Source organism: Pleurodeles waltl, chromosome 3_1, assembly GCF_031143425.1.
Source record: "Pleurodeles waltl isolate 20211129_DDA chromosome 3_1, aPleWal1.hap1.20221129, whole genome shotgun sequence".
In the NCBI taxonomy this organism is placed as follows: domain Eukaryota; kingdom Metazoa; phylum Chordata; class Amphibia; order Caudata; family Salamandridae; genus Pleurodeles; species Pleurodeles waltl.
The window spans coordinates 1,004,217,620-1,004,237,986 of NC_090440.1; positions in this window are offsets into that span (position 1 = coordinate 1,004,217,620).

A 20,367-nucleotide genomic window follows, 5' to 3' on the forward strand; every position below is an offset into this window, starting at 1 on the left:
GTTCTCTCTACTACCCACCAAAGAAGGTGTGCCAGATCATCGCGGCCTGCTGTATGCTGCACAACCTGGCTTTGCGATGCCAGGTGCCTTTTCTGCAGGAGGATGGGCCAGCTGGTGGTCTTGTGGCAGCTGTGGAGCCTGTGGACAGTGAAGAAGAGGAGGCAGAAGAAGAGGATATCAACAACAGGAACAACATAATCATGCTATACTTCCAGTGAGACACAGGTAAGAAGATGTCACTGCCTCCCATATCTCATACTATTATTGGAGCTAGCATAAATGTCATTTTCACTCAGTGTATGTAGCCTGACTTGTCACTTTGCCTTTCAATTTCACAGATGTGGGTCCCACTTTGTGCCCTCTGCTATATTTCCTCCTGGCCTACAGCTGTGTTACATCAGTTTGTGCACAAGTAAATTGACATTGCTATATTCCATGGTTATTGCAATTACACGTTTGTGAAAGCACACACTGACTCCAGATTGTTTTGTAATTGAAGTGTGTTTATTTCTGTGCAAATAAGTGGAGGGGGTTATAAAATGGGCAGGGGGGATGGTGGAGGAATGTTCATGGCAGAGTCCAGTCTATTTGTTTCACATGTGCATTGTCCAAAGGGGCATAGGAAGTGGAGCAATGGCAGTTGAAGGATGGACTGGGTGACAAAGTGGGACAGAAGGGTCCCATTCAGGGGTGTCTCATTTCCTGGCGGGGGTATTGGCAATGTTCTTTGTCTTGTTCCTGGATCTCAGGGACCGTTTGCGGGATGGTTCTTCATCTGCAGGGGGTGCTGGTGTCGTGTGCCTGTGGCGGTGCCTCCTGTCCACTAGTGCCGGCGGAGGTGGAGGGCTGCTCACCGTCCAGGCTAGTGTCAGTGGCCCCTTGTTGTGCCACAGTGTTCCTCCTAGTGTTGACAAGGTCTTGCAGCACCCCTTCAATGGTGACCAGGGTGTTGTTTATGGACTTCAGTTCCTCCCTGATCCCCAGATAGTGTTCCTCCTGCAGCCGCTGGGTCTCCTGAAACTTGGCCAGTACTGTTGCCATCGTCTCCTGGGAATGATGGTAAGCTCCCATGATGTCGGAGAGGGCCTCGTGGAGAGTGGGTTCCCTGGGCCTGTCCTCTCCCTGTCGCACAGCAGTCCTCCCAGCTTCCCTGTTTTCCTGAGCCTCTGTCCCCTGAACCGTGTGCCCACTGCCACTGCCCCCAGGTCCCTGATTTTCTTGGTTTGGTGGGTTTGCCTGGGTTCCCTGTAGTGGTGGACACACTGATGATTGACTTGTCCTGGGGACAGAGGGATGGGCCCGCTGGGTGGGTGCTGTGCTAGTGTTGCCTGAGGGGGGAGGCTCTGTGGTGGCTTGTGACAGTGTCAGGGGAACCGGCTGTCCCGGGGTCCCTGATGGGCTGGGCTAGTCATCTTGATCCAGTTGTGCAGAGCTGCTGTCATCACTGTGGGTCTCTTCTGTGGGGGGACTGGATATGTCTGGTACCTCCTGTCCGGTGACATTGGGTTGGGGTCCTGCAGGGGTGTAAAGGCATGATTATTGCATCTGTGTGTGCCATCATGTGCAATGGGTGAGTGACCCTGTACTCCAGTGCTTGCATTCTTGGCTTGGTCCTTGTGTGATATTTGGTTTGGGGTCTGTGTGGGTATCTGTAGTGGACATGCTTTGGTGATGGGTGGCCATGCTTTGGTGTTGCATGCAGGGCTTGGTATTGGGATGGGTGGGTTGTGATAGTGGGTCATATGTGAGGGGTTGGAGTGATGCGGATGAGGGTGAGGTTGGGAGTATGTGATGGTAAGCAGGTGTGGGGGATGAGGTAGTACAGATTTGACTTACCAGAGTCCAGTTCTCCTGCAACTCCTGCAAGGCCCTCAGGATGCAGTATTGCCAAGACCTGCTCCTCCCATGTTGTTAGTTGTGGGGGAGGAGGTGGGGGTCCACCGCCAGTCCTCTGTACAGCAATCTGGTGTCTGGAGACCACGGAACGCACCTTCCCCCGTTGGTCGTTCCACCTCTTCCTGATGTCCTCCCTAGTTCTTGGATGCTGTCCTACTACATTGACCCTGTCGACAATTCTGCACCATAGCTTCATCTTCCTTACAATGGAGGTGTGCTGCACCTGTGATCCGAATAGCTGTGGCTCTACCTGGACAATTTCCTCCACCATGATCCTGAGCTCCTCCTCAGAGAACCCGGGGTGTCGTTGAGGTGCCATGATGTGGTGTGGGTGATGTGTGAGGTGGTGTGTGTTGTGATGTGTGAGGGGATGTGTTGTTGTGTGTTGTTTGAGGTGCGTGGATGTTGTGTAAGTGATGGTGTTGTGTGTCTGTGGATGCTGGTGTTGTTTATGGTGATGTCTCTCTCTGGCGTGGTTCCAGAAATCAGGTAGTAAGGGTTTGTGGGTGATGTGGGTGTGTGCTTTATATTGGATTGGGTGTGTGGGTGTGGTGTGTGTATGTGTCAGGTGTGTGTATTTTGAATTGTCCAATGTGGTTGTGTTTTGTAAATGTGTGCGTATTTTGAGCACGGCGGTGTGTACCACCAATGGAATACCGTGGTTGAAAGACCGCCGCGTGGATTCGTGGGTCGTGATAGTGTGGGCGTATTCCTGTTGGCGTGACGGTGGAGGTTTTGTTATCGCCAGTTTATCACTGACCTTTGGTGAGGCGGACTTGTGTGGGTGTCTGGATTATGGCGGATTCCGAGCAGTGGCGAGCTGTGGGTCGTAATAGCTGTAGCCGAATTCTGCAGCCGCAGTGGTATGTTGGCGGTCTTCTGCACGGCGGTAAGCGGCATTAACCGCCAGGGTTGTAATGAGGGCCTATGTGTCCAAGGAATATAATAATGGGTATAATATGAGAAGAAAAGTAGTATTGTATAAACACAGACTTTCAAGATTTGTAATATTTGAAGTTAATTAATAAGTGTACTTTTTTAACATTTATTTATCTTTACTCAATTTCCGAATAGCCAAATACCTATGATAATAAACATTTGATCAGTGTAAAATGAGATCAGGGATTCATAAGTATCTAATATAACAACTTATCTAGGAGCTATGCAATGACCTATGAACATGTCAAGCATAGAATAACATATATATATATATATATATATATATATATATATATACACACACATATATATAAATATATATATATATATATGTACACACACACACACACATACACACATGAATACATACACATATACATACATATATATATATATTAAAACCATGAGTAAATATACATTCGTAAGAGTATGTGTGTAGGTTATTTTTATGACATAGTAGCGATATATATAATTTCTAAAGAACTATATATATCTAGAATATACACATAGTCAAATTAAAAATATTTATCAACACAGGCATATACAGTCCATAGCTGTTTGAATATGGTGGTTATGAAGGAAAGAGCCAACTCTTATAGTTGGGGGTAATGAATTTCATAGTTTGGCTGCTTGAACGGAGAAGGATGTACCACCTATAGTCTTTATCTTGTATGGTGGTGTTCATTAAACAAAAACTATAATGAATTAATATCCACCTTATTAGAAACAATTAGATAATAAAAAAAAAACAGTGCAGCATTTATTAACATAGTGGTAAAATTATATATTAAATTACTACACAAATACATAAATAATTATCTAATTAATTGATGAAATTTACACTTTCTATAATCAATTGAAAAATAAATGTTTAATGAACTTCCTATCCTACTACCCTACAAACCGAATAACCTAGCAAAAAAATTACATAAACAGCTATTTTTAAATAAAACAACATAAAAGACCTACAAAATTATATTATAACCTTCTGTATTCTGTCCCAAAATATTCTTGACATCACAATATTATTGACAAAATATTTGTGTCTCACAATATTTTTCTCACAATATTTTGTCAGAATATGCCGATAGCAACAAATTAAAAAAATATAATCAATTAAAACAATATTATTTGAAATACTTCCCATCCTTTCCCCTACAAATCCAATATCCCAGCAAAACAAAAATCTTCAACAACTTACAATACATTACCATATCAAAAAAGCTAATTGATGATATTATGGCCCGTATTTATACTCCGTTTGCGCCGAATTAGCGTCGTTTTTTTCGACGCAAATTCGGCGCAAAACTAACGCCATATTTATACTTTGGCGTTAGACGCGTCTAGCGCCAAAGTATGGGCAAATAGCGTCATTTTTTTGCGTGAACGCCTTCCTTGCGTTAATGAGATGCAAGGAAGGCGTTCCCGTCTAAAAAAATGACGGCGACGCAAATGCGTCGTATTTATACTCCCGGGCAAAAATCACGCCCGGGAGTGGTCGGGTCAAAAAACCCCGCATTTGCGCCACTTTTTAACGCCTGGGTCAGGGTAGGCGTTAAGGGGCCTGTGGGCTCAAAATGAGCCCACAGGTGCCCTCCCATGCCCCCAGGGACCCCCCCTGCCACCCTTGCCCACCCCAGGAGGACACCCAAGGATGGAGGGACCCATCCCAGGGACATTCAGGTAAGTTCAGGTAAGTATAATTTTTAATTTTTTTTAATTTTTTTTGGTGGCATAGGGGGGCCTTATTTGTGCCCCCCTACATGCCACTATGCCCAATGACCATGCCCAGGGGACATAAGTCCCCTGGGCATGGCCATTGGGCAAGGGGGCATGACTCCTGTCTTTACTAAGACAGGAGTCATTTAAATGGCGTCTGGGCGTCGAAAAAAATGGCGCAAATCGGGTTGAGGCGATTTTTTTGCCTCAACCTGACTTGCCCCATTTTAAGACGCCCTAACGCCATTTTCCCCCTACGCCGGCGCTGCCTGGTCTACGTGTTTTTTTTCCACGCACACCAGGCAGCGCCGGTCTGCTAGCGCCGGCTAACGCCATTCCATAAATACGGCGCCCACATGGCGCTTCAGAATGGCTTTAGACGGCGCTAAATTTTTTGACGCTAAACTGCGTTAGCGCAGTTTAGCGTCAAAAAGTATAAATATGGGCCTATATACTGCTACAGTAAAAAAAATATATAAAAGTTTTTATTAAAAACAATATTCTTACCTTCTATTTTCTGTCTTGATATTTTTGACAATATATTTGTGGCTCACAATACTTGATACACAATTTTTTTTTAATACCTTCATAGAAATGTGGGCACACACGCATGTATGGATAAGGAGTTCGAAATGTGTCCCCTCTCTAACTTGAGTAAATTTACAAAGCAAGGAGTACATAGTAGAGGTGCTGCTGGTCTTACCACTGCTGCCAACACCGCTGTGCAGGAAAAGAGAAAGACTTTGAACATGTCTGTAGTAAAATACCCTTATTTGAAGGATTCAAAGCTGATCTTTGAGGTGGGCACCACTCTAGACTCTGGTTTGTAGATGAAAAGATTTTTGGTGTTGGTGTGGTTAGTGGATTCCACTGGGTATGACTGTGCAGTCCAGTTTATTGGGTTTTAGGAATCAAATGGTGCAAGTTTCTTTATTCAGTATGAATCTGTTTGTGGCAGTGTACACGCTATGTCACTGGAACCACGCTGTACCCATCTGATGAGCCCATGTCTAGAGTGAAACCCGTGCAGGATTGTTTGTGTTCCAAATTAGGGAGGACCTAGTAGGCAGTTCGGGCTGGACTGTTCTGACTAGAGCAAGGTCAAGGCAGATTTGCATATGCTGGGTCCAACCAGAGTTATATAGTGTATAGCAAAAACAATGGATTGGGATTCAGCCAAGTAATTACCAGTGGCTGAGATTATTTCAAACATTCCACGCCTCAATTTTTGTGTACTTTATGTGTATAATTATGTGTCGCCCTAAGTAGGATGGGTATGCCCAAATATGGGTTCTGTGCACATTACGGCCCTCATTATGACATTGGCGGTATTTATAAAATACCGTTGTGGTGACGGCCACCAACATACCACCGCGGAGGTGAACATCCGCCCACCAGATAATGACACACAAACACAAAGCCGACAGAAACCAGCCGCAACCACAAATCCGCCAAACCTAATGAACGCGAAAACCTGTCAGAACTAGCACTCATACCGTTAGCCAGCAAAACAACGCCCTCCAAATAATGACCCATGAATCACCACAACGGACATTCAACGGCGGTAAACCATTGGCGTGCACACCATGGCGGCGGAAATGGCCACCCAAAACAAGCCATTATTGACCAGGCCAAACAACCCAAACCTGACACAAATACACACATTCCACACACCAACCAACAGCACTATAAAACACCCCCCCACACATCACCCACAATCCTTTGCAAACACAAGAAGACCGCTACACCTTGCCTGGCCAATCCCAGAGATAACTGCAAACACGCACCACAACTACCCATTCATCCATCACGCAACACACACCACACACCCCACCACATCACTCAATACCCTCTGCACAACACACACCACACAACACCCATGTCCCCACAAAGGTAGCCCCATTTCACTGATGAGGAGTTGCAGGTGATGGTGGAGAAACTAATTAGGGTAGAGCCACAGCTGTTTGGAGCACAGGTACAGGAGATTTCCATTGCCAGGAAGATGGAGCTATGGCAGAGGATCGTGGACAGTGTGAATGGCATGAGACAATACCCACGCACAAGGGATGACATTCACAAGAGGTGGAACGACCTACGGGGGAAGGTGTGTTCCATTGCAGCAAGGCACCAGCTCACCATCAGGAGGAGTGGTAGTGGACCCCCACCTCCTCCCCCACAGTTGACAGCATGGGAGGAGCATGTCTTGTCAATGCTGCATCCTGAGGACCTCACTGGAGTAGCCGGAGGACTGGACATTGGTGAGTCACCATTATCAATCTACCCATACCTGCATGCCAGGTTATCCCCTCACCCTGACTCCCTTCACCCCACTCCAACCCACACAATGCACCACCCCAATTACCACACCTAAATGTCTACCCCTGCATGCCATACCCACTGCAAGTACATCCCTCCCAACTCTGCATGCACACCCACCAGCAATGCATGGACAGCATGTAGAACTACCAATTACACAATCCATCACTATACACTACCAAAGGTGGGAGGACAACACCAAAATCATTGGGAAAGGTAGAAATGCTGAATATGTGACAGACAATTACCCTAACAATTCACTTACATTCTCACAGGTGCCCCAGCCAATGTCAGCCGAGGTGGTGCCACGGCAACCCAGTCCCCCACCAGAAGATACCCTCAGTGATGACAGCAACTCTGGAGTACTTGATCTGGATGAACTCCCTGGCCCTTCTGGGACCACTGGTCAGTTGGCTACCACATTCCACAGCCAGTCCACCATAAGCCGCCCCCCCAGACTCAAACACCACAGCAGCCAGCCAACGCCCCCAAACCTCTGTCCCCAGCACACGTCAATCAGTACTAAGTCCAACTGTACAGGGACCTGAGTCGATACCACTCAGGCAAGACGATGAAGGTCCTGGTGTAAGTGGGAGTGGGCACACCATTCAGGGGACACAGGCACAGGGGGGCTTGATCAGTTGGAGGACAGCTGTGCACCAGGGGGAGGCCAGGCCCAGGGAACCAACTGCCCAAGAGGCACTCACAAATGTCCTGGGGGCATACCAACAATCCCAGAACAGGATGGGTCAGGTGATCAACATCATGCAGAAGAATCAGCGGCTGCAGTGGGGAACACCACCAGGAGGTCATGCAGCAATTGCAGGCCTTGAATACCACCATGACCTCCATTGCAGGGGTGCTGAGTGACATGGCAAACATCATGCATGAGTACAAAACACACCAGCGGACCCCTCCCACCAGTCAGTGTACTGACCAGCCCTCCACATCTGCATCAGCCAGTGGACAGAAGACCCTGACACAGGACTCACAGACCACCAGCACCCCTCCCCCTGCAGAAGGTGAACCACCCTGCAAACGTTCCCTGCAACCTAGACAGACACCAGAGACAGTTGCCAAGACCAAGACCACCACCAGGAAATGAGCCCCTCCAGAATGTCTCCCTTGTGTTCCACTTATACACCTTATTCACTTTGGACTGCCATTGCTCCTCTTCCTCTGGCCCCATGGACACTGGACCTGTGCTACAAACAGACTAGGCCACTACACTAGACCTTTCCCTATCATCATCCCACTCCATTGAACTTTCCATAATTTTTTTGTTATTCAAATAAACACCCTTGAACACAAATTGAGTAATAGTGCTTTATCAGAAAGAAATGTGCAACATATTGAACTGTATTGAACTGCATTATCCTGTGTAAATGTCCTGTTATGCGTGAATCCATCCAACAAATGTGTCTCAGCTGTCTGTAGATATCACATCAGTACACTGTTGTAACCACACAACATCTGCAATAAGGGAAGGCATAGGTGACAGTCAAATGTGATGCAAAGGTAGTGACTGGCACAACACAACAGCCGCACAGGACTGTACTAAAATGGAGATATGTATAGTTCAACAGTCTTACCTGAGTGTCACTGGAAGTACTGCTGAATGACATATGTCCTGGTGTCCACATCCTCCTTCGCTTCCTCCTCCTCACTGTCCTCAGGGTCCACTGCTGCCACAGGTGTATTGTCACCCCCCTCCTCTTGCAGATAGGGCACATGGCATCTGAGGGCCAAATTGTGCAGCATGCAGCAGACCACCTCATTCTGGCAGACCTTCTTATGGGAGTAGCATAGGGATCTACCTGTTAAATGGAGGCACCTGAACTTGGCTTTCAGAAGACCAAAAGTATGTTCCACAATCCTACTGGTACACCCATGTGCATCATTGTACTGATTTTCAGCCCCTGTTCTCGGATTCCAAACAGGGGTCAAGAGCCAGAACTTGTTTGAGTAGCCAGAGTCACCTGGAATAAGTGAGGGATACACATTAGCCATGCATATTGCCATGGGGCTTGACTTCAGTAGGCATACACAAACATACATTGAGTGGGGACTCAAGCTCACCTATAAGTCACACTCTGTGCCTCTGTAGTCATGCCATCAACTGTGGGCCGCTGCTATTCCTCAAGACATAGGCATCATGCACAGATCCAGGGTACTTGGCAGTGATGTGGGAGATGCACTGGTCAGCAAGACACACTATCTGGACATTAAGAGAGTGGAAACTCTTCCTATTCCTGTACACCTGCTCATTTGCCCTGGGAGGGACTAAGGCAAATGGGTCCCGTCAAGGGCCCCAATCACATGTGTTATGTGTCCCATTGTATAGAATTCAGCCATCACAGTGAGCAAATCATCAACCTGGGGGAATACGATGTAGCTACTCATGTGTTTGAGCAAGGCAGCCAAAACCCTTCCAAGCACAATCAAGAACATTGGCTGTGACATTCCTGCAGCCAATCCCGCAGTCACCTGGAAATAACCAGTTGCCAGGAAATGGAGCTCTGGCAATACCTGCACAAGAGGGGGAATTACTGTGGTGTTATGGATAGCAGGTACCAGATCAGGCTCCCATTGTGCACACAGCTCTGTGATTGTGGCCCTGTCCAGACGATAGGTGAGTATGATGTGCCAGTCCTCCAGTGTAGCCAAGTCCACAAGGGGTCTGTACATAGGTGCTTGCTTCCTCATCCTCTTCCGCCACAGTGGTTGGTATCTAAGTGAGCCAATAGTGAAATGGGTGTGACAGCAGGACCAATGGACACACAACTCTACAGTACACATAACATGTATGTATGTAGGACACTAGAATTGTCTAGGTGTGTACAGTCGACACCAAGGACACACATATAGATTCAAGAGAAGACTACTATCAGTAGGAAATGACAACCGCCTGTCCTGTATGCAGGGATAGGTGGAAGTGACCTCACTCCACTGGTGTTAGGCGTCATGGCGAAAGGTGGTCTGCACCTCTGTCCTATTACTTATAGGCTAATCTGGGGCTCTATGGAGTAGAGGAACCAATGATGATCAACGCCGGTGGTGACAGTGTTCACCGCTGCAGACATGACCGCCATTTTGTTTCCTTCACTTCACTTGATTCCTGACTTTCCACTCAATGACATCTCCACTGCATGTGCTGCTGTGACCTGTGCTTGGAACCTGCCATGGCCTGTGCTACAGGGGAAAGGGCCCCAGACTTCATGTCGGAGGAGTTGGAGAAGCTCATGGATGGGGTCCTACCCCTGTATGGGCAATTGTATAAGCCTTCAGACCAACAAGTGAGTACATCATTGGTACGTTGTATGGGACATAGCTGCATGTATATGTATGTGTGTGCTAGCAGTGGTTCATTTGTGGGGGTATGGCTGCCAGCAATGTGGATGCAGGGGTACGGTTCATGTGCGTGCTTGATGAGGGGCAGATGCAGTATGTAAGCCATTTGTGTGACAGGCTGGATTGTATGGTTCATTGTATCCTTCTGTCAGTGTTTCCTCTGTAGGTCAGTGCCCATCAGAAGAAGGGGTTATGGTGTGCAATTGCCAAGGACTTGTGAACCCTGGGGGCCGATAGCCGGCAGAGCACCCGCTGCAGGAAACAGTGGGAGGACCTGAGACGCTGGGCCCAGAAAGCTGCGGAAGCCCAGCTGGGGACAGCCTCCCAACGAGTGAGGGGTGCCCGTCAGAGCCTGACCCCCCCCCTAACGGCCCGCATACTGGCGGTGGCCAATCCTGAGTTGGATGAGCACTTGAGAGCAGCACAGCAGCCACAAGGGGTTGAGTACAGACTGTGTGGTATTTTGTACATGTTGCCTGCCATGATGTTTGGGAGGAAGGCTCTAGTCAGTGGACGTCCCACTATTCCGGTTTAGCCATTCCTGCATGGTCCTGCTTAGCTATGTAGGGTGGTATACATTTTTGGTAAGGCTAGGTAGCTAGCATACCATGGTAGAAAGGGTTTAGTTGGTCCCAGTCGGTGTGCAGATGGTAGTGTTTGGGTTCCTTCCTGCTGTAGTAACTAGGCAATGATTTGTCACTGTGGTCCATAATGCCCAATGTTAGTCCCATGGAGTAATTGTGATGTGTATGCCATCTGTGCTGCTGGTGCTGTGATTGACCCTGTGCTCCCTTTCTTTCTCCCCCACCCTCTCTCCTTTTGTCATCCTGTATATGTGTGCATTAGCATCATCTGGTGAAGGAACAGGGACACCGGCGAGTGAGGGAGCTGCAGACCACGGGAGCCAGGATTCAGAGTCCACCGATGCCGGGGGAACCAGTGGGTTGGGGGGTGAGGGGAGCACCATGGGGGAGACTGGAGCAACAACTACAGACTCTGATTCCTCCTCTGATGGAAGTTCCCTGGTGGTGGCGGTCCCCTATGGGATCACCCCAGCTACCCCATAGCAGCACCGCTCTCCCAGTAGCCCCCCACCCAGTTGCCCGTGCCCGCCTACACAGGTGGGTGGGTGTCTCCTTCATTCCAGGCACCTGAGGCCCTGCCCCAGTCACCCCTGCTACCCTCAGTGAGGGGGCTATTGACCTCCTGAGATCAGTAATGCCTTTCTGGAGGGCATTCACAGTGGCTTGGCAGCCCTACAGAGATCGTTTCAAGCTCTTGCCTCCTCTCGCATGGCAGCCAGTGTCCCTGTTTCTTCCGTCCCCACTCCAACTACCTGTTACCAGTCTCATAGCCCTCTCCCCAAACCATTCAAGCGCACACAGTCTGACAAGCATGCACACAGAACAACAGGCAGGACTCACACAGACAAACCCAGGCACCACACTTCACTCCACAAGCACACACAAAGCCAACAACGAGATGCACACACAACAGCCACTGCCTCCACTGTTTCCCCCTCCTCCTCCTCCCTCACAGTCACATCAGCACTCACACCTGCATGCACTGCATCATCAGTCCCAGATCCTGCCACCTGTACAGTCTTGCCCACAGTCACAACAACAGCAGACACGCAGACATGCACCCCAGACACCACATGCGCAATCACCACCATCACCACCTCATGCAGCACACCCACCTCATTTGCAGACACCACCACAACATACATCCACACTTCCTGTTTGTCCCCCAACCTGTCGGCCCCCTTCCAAAGACACATAAACGCTCCCACTCAGACACCCAATAGCCATCCACCTCACACACACACGCTGTCCATGCACCTGCACCCAGGTCCAGCACACCTCCTCCTCCTATGACCACTCCCTCTACATCCACTCCCATTCCTCCTCCCACCCCCCACTTTTCCTAAGAAGCTTTTTCTTTCCCACCTCGACCTCTTCTCTACTCCACCCCATCCTGCCCATAAGAGGAAAGTTCACCCCAGCCCAGTCCCTGCAGCTTCCATTCAACTCCTGCTCCTCCCCCTAAGAGTTCCCCTGCCACTACGTGGCACTCCGGCACTCCTCCACCCCTACACAGAAGGGCAAGGACCCACCCACTCCCAAACCCAAGCCCAAGGACACTTCTCCCAAGAACCCCCCACCCTCCTGCCCCCTGAGGTGCCTGCCTGCCATCTCCGTGATGCTCCTGCCCAGTGGAGTGCTTAGGCTGTCAGGAATGAAGTTGGGCCTTTGATGTTGCCCTGTGGCCTTTAAACACTTTGGACTGTCCAATTGTCCTTTCTGTAAATATTTATATTTATATTTATCTCTTTATACAATTGAGGTCGCTGTTCCCACCTAATTACAGTGGTTGGACAACAGGTATGTGTCCTGGCTTGCTTTGCTCCTGGGTTATGTTGCTATTGAATTACTCTGCAGATTGTACTGGGTGTGCGGCGTGTGTGTTTAGTGTGTGTTGTTTGTGGTGTGTCTCTCTCCCCTCCCTCCCTTTTGTGCTAGGTGGCTGTACTCACCGTTGTTGTCTTCGTCGCCGTTGGTGTTCCTGGACGGTCATCGTGTGGTACAGCATCGGGAAGATTTCCAGTTCAGGTTCCCTGGTGGCCGCGGACTCCTCTGTGCCCCTGGAGGTGAGTGTCTCCTTTTATATGATGTGTTTCCGCCAGGCTTTTGGTGGTGATGCTAACGCCACGGAAATCCTGGCACATTGGCTGTCTGTGGGGGGATCATTGCATGGTCATAATTTGGCGGTCATTACTGCCAGCCTGGTATTGGTACTACCACTATAGCCGGCATAACGGTCACCTGACCGCCAATGTCCTAATGACCACCTATGTCACTGGAACCAAGCTGTACCCAGCTGATGAGCAGATAACTAGGTCGAAACCGGTCCTGGGTTGCTTGTGTTCCGGTTCAGAGAGGACCTGGCTTGGCAGTTCAGGTTGGACAGTTCCGATTGGAGCAGGGTCAAGACTGATTTGCATACGGCTGGGTCCAAACTGAGGTGACATGATGTGCAAAATAGCGATTGATTCGGATGCAGCTTGTGCGGATCCGTGGCTGAGATTAATTCAAGCATTCCATACATCCATTTTGTATACTCCTTTACACTGCACAACACACAGATTTAGGAGCACAGAACTGAATCCATTCATCGCTATTTTCTTTAGAGAGGAGTGAACCCTCATGGCTTCTCATTGCGGAGGGCAGTGGGCACTTACTTACTTTCCCTACTGTGGTCATTGATTGGGCACTATTGACCTCTAAATGCATGAAGAGCTTGGCAAGAAAGTGTCTCCTGTGGAGTGCACTGAGTATTCAAGGTGTATCCTTCAAAGAGAAGTGGGTATTAATGGTTTGTGTTCATGTGCTGAGGAAATGGGATTTGCAGCAATACTAATCCTGTGTGACCGCCATGGACAGTTCATCTTAGGTCTTCCAGTTGTATTACCTATAATAAGATGTAGCTATAAGTCTGACATTATTTAGGCCCTCATTACGACTTTGGCAGTCTTACTAAAAGACCACTGAAGCCGCGGGCACCACTATATCGTCAGTGCTGGCGGTACACGTGGCTCCCTATCATGACTTTTATAACAGTGTTTCCGTCCGCTGGCCCAGCGGAAAAGTTACATCAACATTGCAGCCCACTCATTATAGAGCCGGTGGCAATGGTGATGTGCAGCAGGTGCAGCAGCACCCGTTGCGCATTTCAGTGTCTGAAAGTGCATGGGCAGTGCAGGGCCCCCCAGAGGCACCCCGAGTCCCCCTTACTGCCAGCCTTTCCATGGCGGTGTTTACCGCCATGGACAGGCTGGCAGTTGGGGACTCTTAATCACCAGGGCACCGCTGCCCTGGGGTTTATGACTGCCTGGCGGAAGCCTGGCGGTCAGTTGGAGGGGGCGGCGGTATGGCCGTGGTAATGCGCCACGGTCATAATACACTGCCGGTCCGTAATGAGGCCCTTAGGGTCCATTGGTGATTTCATTACTAATGTCATTGGTTATGTTATATTTGGTGTCACTACAGATTCCATAACAGATGATGTTTCTTTTTTTGTGATGTTATCAGGAATGCTTTGGGAGGGGGTAGTGGTTGAGTTAGATTTGCACGCCTGCTTGATTTTGATAGTTTACTACATCTGTGATATACTCATACTACTCCAACTAATTGTATTAATTGTATTGTTTGCTTTCCCGGAGATACTCTAAAACATATTGATCTTCAAATGTAACTTTACAATAATATATTTGCGTATCGTAAACCCAAACATGCAAGTACACTAGATATGCCAATATATTTACTTTGTCTAGAGTCATAATTGCGAAATTTATTACAAGACCAGAAGCTCATATTATGCATTTATTTTCTTACTTTAATAAACGGCAACCAAGAAACTACAAATCCCAGAAACCCTAGGAGAAACAACGACCAGATTGCATCATAAAGGAGTAACTAATCCTTTTGACATTTTCATATAGTTTTTTTCAGGTCTTTTATTTATTAATTACTGCAATTACTATTTTATGATGTCAGGGGGTGAACAAGCTCAGTCTTTGAACAATAATTTAAAATCCTTCATTAAAGACTCTGTTTAGCATGCGATCTCTGTATCCATGCTGGACATTTCAAATAATTTAGAAGCCTCATTATCAAAAATGTTGCAGATCCCCAAGGATGCTTTTTCTAAAAGAGGGACGAAACGTGTGGCATCCCCCTATGTTCCTTCCAAAGGCGTTTCTGTTAAATTTGGGCTTCCCACCCGAGAGGCAAATTCTTCGGGCCGCCTTCCTCTCCCTTTAATATACTTAATCTTAGAGACACTGACAGTGATGGGGATGACAATTGAGATGATGCCACATCTCACTCACAAACAAATGATGATGCTTATGATAATGGGCCTTTGGAGAAAAGGCATAAGGTTTCGCCCTCTGTGCTTTCCGCTCATCTAGTGTCTGCTGACCTAGTTGATCATTTTGGGGAAACCATGTTTGACCCTATGTCAATTCTACCACCCAAATTCTTCTGAGTGGTTCCCGTCCGATCATGTCTCTGATTATGTGTCCTTTTATTTGAGGCATGCTCTAGATAAGTCATCTAGGAATAAGTTAAAGTCCGAGTGTCCTAGACCTTCCCTTCCCTTAAAGGTGGCTGATACCCCCACGATTGACCCCAATATGTTGTTATTTTTTACCAAGTTTGGGCAGGATCCCAAGAAAGGGGTTGATAGAGCCTGGTATAACTGCCAGGATAGACTTTTGGATCTAGTTGGACCTTAAACTAGGATATTGGATTTAGCCAAAGAGGCAAAGATGGAGGGCATTCAAGTGGACCCTGAGTCGCTTTCAAACTGGGCTCAGAGAGCAATATACATGCTGAACAATGCCAATGCCTATATCTCCCAGGAGCGGTGAAAAAGCCTTCTGCTAAAAATGGACCCCGAGCTAAGTTCTTTGGCAACCAAAGAGGAAGGCCCTAATGCGGATGGTCTTCTCTTTGGAGACTCGTTTATCAAGGAAATGAGCAGATATGTTTCTGCGTTTACTTCTTTGGATAAGGCACATTCTTCAATTAAGAAGAAAATTTCCCAGCAGGTTTTTGGAAGGGCCGGCAAAGAAAGGGGTCGATTTGCTGGCTGTTATTCTTCAAGAGGGCAATCCCTCGACAGAGGCTCCTTCAACTAGGGCACCAAGTAAGAATTCTACCAGGGGTACAAGCCTCAATTCTATCCCCGACGTTTCTGTGGATACCGCAACAGGGGATACAGATCCAAAGGAGACCAGCTCACAGGTAAGGACTTCCAATTCTGGCCTTCCTCCCATAGGAGGCAGACTGGGATCTTGTCTAGATGCTTGGTCATCTCTTACCTTGGATCCTTGGGTTATCCAAACTATTCAAGGTTACTGCATAGAGCTTTATCAGGTTCCTTTTCCGACTCACCTGCCTCAACCTCTTCATTTTTCCCAAGATCAGTTCCTTCTGGTTCAAGAGGAAGTACAGTCCTCACTAACAAAACAGGCTATATAAAAGGTTTCCTTTGAACCTTCAGGGTTCCTCAGTACCATCTTTTTATTCAGAAGAAGAACAACAAACATCGACCAGTTATAAACCTGAAGCTCTTCAACAATTTCGTGGTATATTACCATTTCAAGATGGAGACTATTCTTCATCTAGGAGATCTTCTACTTCAAAATGACTGGGTAGTCTGTCTGGACCTCCAGGACCTCCAGGATGCGTATCTATCAGTACCCATTCATCCTTCCTACAGGAAATTTCTTCAATGGGGGGACTCTTTCTTTTGGTTCAAAACTCTCACTTTCGATCTTTCATCAGCCCCTTGGTGCTTCACCAAGATCCTCAAGCCGGTAGTAGCCTTCCTCAGAGGTCAGGGGATTAGGCTCATAATCTACCTAGACAATTTCATTGGCACAAGACAAATCTTGCCTGCTGGATCAGCTTAACCTTTGACGGGAGGCTAGGGTTTCTTATAAATCTTCAAAAGTATGTTCTAATTCCTTCTCAGCATCTCTAATTTCTCGGTTTCATAGTGAACACTGTCAAATCTATGCTCCAACGTCCTCAACAGAAGGTGATTCTGATAAAGAAAGAGATACGTACCACCTTATCTATCCCTCTTTGTTCTTTCAGACCCATAGCTCATTTAGTAGGTCTTCTTTCCTCCTTGATTCAGGCCATCTTTCCGGGGCCTCTTCATTACAGAGCTCTGCAAAGGTTGAAAATCTGTCACCTTCGAAAGGGACTAACTAACTCATATCCCGTCGTTCTGGATTCCGAATCCAGAGAAGAACTTTGCTGGTGGATGAGTCACATAGACGCTTGAAATGGGAGAACGATTTTCTCTGCCGCTCCAGATCTTGTCTTAGAGTCAGATGCAAGTCTGACAGGTTGGAGCGCAAGATGTGGTCAACTCTCGACTGGAGGTCCAGGGTCCATTCAGGAGTCATCACTGCACATCAATTGTTAGGAGATGCTTGCAGGCTCCTTTGCCATCCAGTCCTTTATAAAAGACAGGGCAAAATGCTCACTTCTGAGAATGGACAACCTATCTGCAGTCAGGTATATTAACTGTCTGGGTGGAACGAGATCCAAACCTCTGGCACTTTAGGCCAGGAGTCTGTGGGAATTCTGTCTCCCAAAGAATATCTCAGTCAAGTCAGAATATCTCCCAGGCAAACTGAATGTGGTGGCAGATTGGTTTTGCAGGCATATCCACAACTCAAGTGATTGGAAGCTTCACCCTTCCATATTCAATCATCTTTCTTTGGTCCCATGTCAATATATCTCTTTGCTTCCTGGATCAACACTCAACTTCCTTCCTTCTTCACTGGCAATTGCCACAGATGCTTTCCTTCAGTCGTAGCCTCCTTCTCTCCTCTATGCCTTCCCCCCTTTCCTCTTTATTGCTCGGCTGCTAGCTCAAGCCTGCAGACAGCACTTGGTACCCAACCCTGTTGGAGCTATTCTCAGATCTTCCTGTATTTATCCCTCCTCTTACCAATCTGCTCTTGAACCCGCAGGGTCTTAGAAGGCTCTGCATCTCATAGCTTGGAGAATTTCAGGGCTTCCTGGAGAACCCAGGAATTTCAGAGGAAGATGTCCAGTTCATCCAGCAATCCTGGACTCTGGGTACAACACCTGGTTGGTTTGGAGTAGCTGGTGTTTGGACAGGGATTCAGATCCCTTTTCAGCAGATATAACCTTAGTGGTGAATATTCTGTCTTCCTTGGCATTGCAAGGTAATGCTTATTGTACTGTTAATACTTATAGGTCTGCGATCTCTTCAGAACGTATCAGAGTGGATTGAAGGCCCATTGGTGAACACCCATTGGTTTGTTGACTTTTAAAGAGAGTATGTTTTGCTAAACCTCCAGTTCCCAAATACAATGTTATGTGGGATGTTAATTCAGTACTTAGATTATTTCTCGCATGCCGGTTAATGCTGATTTATCATTGAAACATTTGTCTGCCAAATTGACTATGCTCTTTTGTTTAGTATCTATTAAACGTGTATCAGATGTTAAGGCTCTGGATGTTTCCTCCTTCCATTCTTCTTCTTTAGGTGTTTATTTTCAAGTCAGTAGTTGTACCAAAACTAATTTATCTTCTGCACACTACCTTTTTTCCCCTCTCAACCTAAATTGTGTATTGGTAATTGTTTAAAGACGAATGTTTCTCGAACTGCAGATCTCAGAATTTCTGCTTCGTCCCAATTACTAATTTCTTTTCAGAAACCCCACAAGCCCGTCTCGGCTGCCACTTTGGCACGTTGGATTAGATGGCTCATGTCCCTGGCTGGTATCTCTAACCTTGTTTATGGTGGTATACTGACTTTAAATATGGTCTTAATTTTGATCTCTGAATCCGTTAGACTGACTCTCGTAAGAAAAGAGGGCTTGTTGCTCTCAGTCAATGTGGTAATTATAGACTGTAAAGAATATTCATTATGTCACCCACATTAATGTGGATCTTTCTGTTAGTTGACTATTCAATTTATTATTTGTTTTTGCAAATGCTAATAATGATTATATTTTTGATAAGTTGATTAGTCAAGTTTGATTAGACTTCACTTTCCATAGCAACATTTCAAGAAACAAAACCTAATATTCAGGAGGGTGCTAATAGAGGATCTGTCAAAAATAGCAATCCTCTGGCCATGCCTTGGCAGCCGAATCTCTCAGTTTTGATTTCCCTCAATGGCTAAAGTGCTGGTGGCAGAATTCACTCTAGTTCCATAGTGGTGACCAAGGTGCAATTCCAACTGATCCAAAGATGGTGATGATTAGGCCAGTGTAGTGTGTGTCTCCTTATCAGAATTAGCACTCTGGAGAACTGCCACGGAAAAGGTTGCAGACTTTCACCAGGTTTTGAGATTTGAGTCTGAACACGCTCTTTTTGACCCAGGATATACTATAAAGGCAAGATTCATAGGCACTGACTGATTTCCCAGTTTGGGGGTACATTTTCAGTGCCCAGTTTGATAACCGAAAGTCAACCACAACATCTGACACAGGCATTGGTGGAGTATCCATCAAATGCTCTTTCCTCTGTTTGGCTAACTCCACAGCAGAGATAAAAACTCTGAGGGACAAAAGGACAAACCATCACTGCCACTGGGGAGAACTCAAACTTCAGCAGATTTCCATTGATAGTGTCTTGGAACTAGACTCGCCTCATTGGTGAGTAAAAATGCTACATTTATAACTACAAACCAGGCAGATAGCATTGTGCCTCAATAACTGTTTATATTGCTAGTGATTACCAATCTGTACAGTAGAGGGCGTGCATCTCTTCTCTTTTCTGGTTCACTTTGTGCAAGTGAAAATACTACTATTAGCCGAACTTAGGTCCCATGGTCAAAGAGTTATGAAGTAACTCAGTCAGTTGCCCGTTGTCTCTGTCTGATGGCTTATGTCTGTCTGTCCACAGCACATAACATACAGATTGCTCTATGTAAGGAGTTCTTTAAATTACTATTAGCATGTCACTTAAAGTTTGGGGCTGGGCTGAGTAACACAACTGTTCCTGGTGGGGTTTTGTGCGCTTTTCTTTTACTTCTGGAATAAACTAGGAACCCTGCAAGCGGTTGTAAGACAGAGCCACGCATGCATTTAGCAAGCATGCCTTTACAACGCAGGCAATACAATGAGCTCGTTGTTACCCTATGTTCAGTGCTTGAAATGGAAAAACAGAAGTGCAGGTACGCTGTAGCAGACTACCTGCTTGTTTCTGAGAAGTGCCGGTACTCTCCAATTAAAAGTATTACTTTTTCCTTGGGAAGTGTAGGTACTCTCCCTCTCAAAATAAAAAAGTGCCAGTACTCAGTACCGGCCCATTTAAAGCACTGCATAGGTTCCTTTGGGAAGGAGGGAATGACACCATGAGACCGTTGCTGTGTGGAAAAGGCCGCTTTATTGGAACAGGTGCACTTACAAACATTATTCCTTGGCCTTTGCCTTACAAAACAAAAAAACCTCACTAGACAAACACCTAACCGAATTATCCTCCCCCCTCCCCTACCCCATCCTCCCCCATCCCTGTAACCTTATCCTGCCTCCCCTCTCAATGTCAACCTTCCTTCCTGTCTGTCGCGACCTGCTGCTGTTTC